Genomic DNA, 5,269 nt, shown 5'->3' on the forward strand with positions numbered 1-5,269 from the left:
CCTCAGGCATGTTCTGTTACAGTAGCTGGTTTGCAAATCCATCTTCCCCACTTGACTGTGAGCCTTTTAATCTGATTCATCCTCACTCTCCCAGCACCTAACAAATTCTTACTGAGAATTAATTAATTAACGCAAATTTACATATAAAAATAAGTAACCCAGTGTATCAATATTTCCTCTTTCACGGTGGACTTGACTTTTTTTTATTTTTACAAAGATAACCATCTTTGAATACAGGCTTCAAGATCATCATTTGTTTTTATTTGTGACAATCATCATCTATATTTAAAAAGATCACTCAAAATTCAAATTATCTATGCTACTTGGCTGTATTTACTTAATTCTGAGCTGAAGCACACAATGTTCTCAAAACACCTGTGTTAGCTTTCACTCCAAAAATACACACACCACCACGCATTGCCAAGGGCTTGCTACAACATAAATTTTAGAACATTCCTGTACTGATTCCAGGTCACTATGTAATTCTTACTTTGCTAATGGTAAACTTTGCCTTTGAACTGTGCCACAACAACACAATCTGAAGTCTTCAAAAACATGGAGACAGTAGTTGTGAAAGCTGGGAATAACCCAGAGGCATTTTGTACCACCAGATAAGCACGCTGCTTCTTGGACTGTGTTTAATTTTGAGGAGATGGCCAAGAAGACACACGGAAGAGACACAACATTTGTGAGCACCTTCAGTTGCTGGAGCTGTGACTGAGTCTGTTGGTAAAGGTCTGTGTCCTCAGCCTGATCACAGTTGAAATATTCCAGCTTGTTTATTGATTTAAACTAGAAAACCTTTGACTCAGGGCATAGGTGATCTTACTTGTCAAGTTAACATCTAGAGAAAACAAGGAAGAAATTTTTATTTGTAATGAATTTGCCTTTCTATGTCTCTTCTTAGTAACAAATGGTGAGGAAACCCGTAGTCTTAACTACATGACCCGCAACACTGAAAAAACCAAACAAGGGCAAGGTAAACCTTTTATACCTTATTTCCATTTCTCTTTCCTTCAGGTCTAATTCTTCCCAGGGGTGTGTGTGTGTGTGTGTGTGGTGGTGGTGCTCCTTTGCTGAATTAAGACACTTTCACAAATTCTCTGAGCTAAGTAGATAGCCACATGGAAATCAATAGGAATTTTCTATATTGTATTTTGAGAAGTAAAAATCCAGCAGTGTATATTTCTTGTGGAGCTTATCTCAGAGAAGTTGGTCAGATCTCTTTGTCATCAGTGTCAGATCTGAAAATCTCTATATTACTGTAATCGCCCTACCAGGTCTCAACAGGAAAAAAAAAAATCCAAAGAGTAGTAAGTACCTAGTGTCACAAAAGGCCATCTGTATAGATTGCGTTATATTTTGTAATTAAATTTTGCTCTATTGTAGTTCGAAATTGTTTACAAGTTTATTTATTTGAACTCATCCTAACACATCATTTTAAAAATGCTGTCATTTTTACTTATTCCTGTTGGGGTAATGACAGTTGTCCCACTGAAACTTACCTGGTTTATGCTTTATTTATTTCTCATCTAAGAAAATCTATAAATATCTCAGGTTAATGTTTTTGGGTTTTGTGTGTGTGTGTGTGTGTAACAATGAGGATTTATTTTTGGTTTTTTGGAGGGGGAGATAATTAGGTAATTCATTTTTTGAGGGGGTAATTAGGTTTACTTATCTATTTATTTTTAGAGGAGGTGCTGGGGATTGAACCCAGGACCTTATGTAGGCTAAGCATGCGCTCCGCCACCTGAGCTATACCCTCCCCTCAAGGATTTATTTTTGTTAACGTTAGGAAAGGACTCACTGAGATTCACAGTTTAAAGTTGATGATGTTATAAATGACGAAGTCACTATTTTCCTGAGTACCATGTAATGCTTATGATTTCCAGGAAAGATAATTGTGCATCCTGAGTACCCCAACGTATATGTTCTGATTTGTGAGGCCAAACTGTAAAATCATTGCTTTTACTTGAAAGAGTGTGCACTGACAACCTGTCAGCATTTAAAGTAAGAAAACCTAAAACTGTCCAGGGGCCACAGCAGCCAACCAGCCAAGAATCCAGGACGAGTGGGCAGCATCTTAATGACCACTAATTATTAGTGGATGGGGTCATTATGTTCACTGGTGAATTAAAGAAGGAGGATGGCAAGATCTCTGGCCTCTGGGTTTATCAGTTCAAGTCAGAGAGCCATGCATCAAAAGTCGAGGGTGCCTTCAAATATCTCACTATCAAAGAAGGACTTTGGAGCACAGAGTAAATGGACTTGATACTGAGTTCCTATCTGTACCCTTCTATTTAAATAGGTCTCGCTGGATAGCAGTGACAACAAATATCAACAATTTGCCCTTTCCGTTATCATTTCTTTTTATTTTTTGTGTTTCTCTTCTTTGGTCTTTCTCCCCTTTGCCCAAGCAATTCTGCAGTGCACGCGCACTTTTCCTTCGCTCTTTATCACACAGTCATTGTGATAAACACACAGAGAGCATCTCCCATGGACGTAATGCTTGACTGAGCACTGCAGACACATAACTCAAAATAGAGAGGATTTCACCCTTGACTCCTAGGAACTCAGCTTATAACTACAGATTCCAGATAAGGATCATTAATAAAGGCTGAAGCAACAGGATGTATTCCAAACACAGATCAGCTCCTTCCATGCTAACGGTGGCCTGGCGGGCAAGCACCACGATGGACAAGTAACCGAGAGAAAGTCCCCTACCATTTGATGAGTTGCCATTCTCCCATCCTCATTATATCAGAGGCATTGAACTTGATTCTGTAAAACATGCCACCAAGACAAGCCCCGCACAGGCCTACAGCCAGTGCTTCATGTCTGTTTGTCCTAAACTTCCAACCACCTGATAAATCCTTGGTGGCGAGGTAGCACAAATATTTCTGTGGGTCAGTGACCACCAGTATATTGAACACATACATAGAAGCCGTACAGGGAGGTGCACTGAGTGAAGTTTGAATAACCACATTCTATTCTAATCATTTCACTTGGCAGACATTTGGCATAGTTGCTTTTACAGGCAAACATGTGCACACACACACGTACATATTCTATGTGCACAGATGTATTTAAAATAAATCGGATATATTTGAAGACAGTAAAGGAACTGGGTGTTTATAAAGTGGATCATATATAATTCAGTGGGAGAGGACCCTATTGAAAATGTGAGTGGTGAGCAATAGTTTAAAATGATGGACGGACCACAGTCTTCTGGAGAGGATGAGGGAAATGGGTCCAGGTACTCCTTCCTCATTTCTTTCTTTATCAGTGGTGTTTTTCAATCAACCTAATCTAGCAGAACATTTCTCCCAGGCTACTGAGATATGTGTGCAGGAAGCAACTTTCCCCTAACTTAAAGAAATAGGTTTAACTCCTTCATTCCTAGAATTCTATCATGCAGGAGAAAAGTGAGTTTTCCATAAGATATTTAAAGGAGAAAGGAGAGATGAATCTATGTGGAAAATTAGATGAAGGAGTGGAAAATTGCATCTGCCATATAAGTCCAGCTACGTATAGATGTGCTCCTCTGTGGAAAACTGGACATTTCCTTTAAAAATGGTACTTGCAGAGTCAGCTGCAATTCTTGACAGTGTCTTTCCTGCTGTGGACATCATATTTTTTTCACCCCATAATAAGGGATAATTGGGACCCATTCTCCTTTTCATTTATTACCCTCCCTTTCCTTTTTACATTTCTCCCACTGCTCTTCCCATGTGAGAGGTGATTGCATTACTTGTGGAATATGATGAATCACTTCAACAAGAAATATGTGGCATCTGGTGAAGGCTCCTTCTAGCATATAAATTAACCTTGAATGGCAGCTTGGTCAAAAATTTCCTTTGAAACTGGTCCCTGTGTGGCAGGTAGAATCAAGCATTATCGTTTATCGGCAGGAGGTTTTTTTTCCAAGCTAGCTGATGTCTCTAACCTTTATTAGAGAGAAGCCGGTCACTCCCCACTCCCTGAAAATAATTGATGAGATGAAACGAGAGATCTGGGTGAGAAGACTGGAGGGATGTACTTAATAACGATGCTGAGATGAGAAATGCTACAAGAAAAGAAGTACTGGTAACACTGAATGATACTGCAAGAAAGATACTTATGGCTCCAAAAGAATAGCCCAAGAAAGAAGCAAAGTAAAGCATAACCATTCGATCAATTGAGACAGACCGGCAAATATTTTCCCAATTAAAAAAACTTCCCCACTGGAATAAAGAGAAACTAGACAAAAGATATTTTGCAGCTTAACTTTGTGACTGTTTTCTGAGTTGGAAGGTTTTTGTTTTTTTCCCCCCTACATCTTTCTCATGGGAAAGGTAGAAACGAAATTATCAAATGTTAACTTTCTGAAATCCCTGTGCTTTGTTTACTCCGTGATTTTCAAGCCTTTTATTTGTGGTCCTAATAATTACTCTTCTGTCAGGGTATTCAGTGTGTTTCATAGAAAAGCCAGCAAAGGAACAAAACATCAAACGAGGGAAGATTCTCCGACATTCCACATGATGGCAGAAGATGTTTTCCTTATTAAGTAGTCAAAGCTTGCAGTTCTGTATTATTCTATTAAATATAGCGAGATAAGCAATCTCCCATATTCGCCAAGCCATTTTAGAGTAATTTGTTCTCAGGACAAACCAGAAGGGACGACGTGTTTTCTTGTGTGGAAAACAAACAACCTCGGGAAAAAAGAAACAGCAACGCCGTCTTCCCCAAGATTCCCCAAATAATGTTGAGCTGACAAAAAGTGCTTTTCAAAATCACACGAAAAACGGGATCTTTTAGACTACATCTCCCAAATGTCAGAGATCTTTTTTGTCTGTTTATATTATGAATCACCGCAGACAAATCCTGTGAATGCACGGATGGAACATTTGCCGACGGACGGAGAGCTCCTTAGAGGCTGAACCTTTTTTTCAGAGAATCTTTCTCTGATTTGCAGTGGGGCTCTGCTCCACTCAGAACCTCAGGAAAACAGTGGGGCTCTTGCCCCAAAAGCTAGGTTTCTAGGCAGAACTAATCCAACAATTTGGTCAGCCCTAGGCAATAGTGATTGTTTTTTCTGTCTCCTGGTGAGAATTTAGAATATGTGGGCTGTAAAGCTGAATTTCTCTACTGTTTGTAAATGTGGCACCCCCTCTTATGCCCTTTGGCTGTCTAGCTTCATGTCTCCTCACCTCTTTTTCTTTTTGTTTGATTTTAATGCAATGATGTTAAGACAAGGAAATGCACTACAGTTTCACTAGCTTGTTATCTT

General features: G+C 39.3%; 1 long non-coding RNA gene across 1 annotated transcript; it reads left to right on the forward strand.

Annotated features, from left to right (window-relative positions):
* The first annotated feature begins 560 nt into the window (after window positions 1–560).
* Window positions 561–4,307, forward strand: LOC123619078 (uncharacterized). The gene is made up of 3 exons (XR_006727613.2): window positions 561–735; window positions 908–979; window positions 3,956–4,307. It is a non-coding gene; the product is annotated as an uncharacterized LOC123619078 (long non-coding RNA).
* The last annotated feature ends 962 nt before the right edge of the window (window positions 4,308–5,269 follow it).

This window comes from Camelus bactrianus, chromosome 35 (assembly GCF_048773025.1).
Source record: "Camelus bactrianus isolate YW-2024 breed Bactrian camel chromosome 35, ASM4877302v1, whole genome shotgun sequence".
Classification (NCBI taxonomy): Eukaryota; Metazoa; Chordata; class Mammalia; order Artiodactyla; family Camelidae; genus Camelus; species Camelus bactrianus.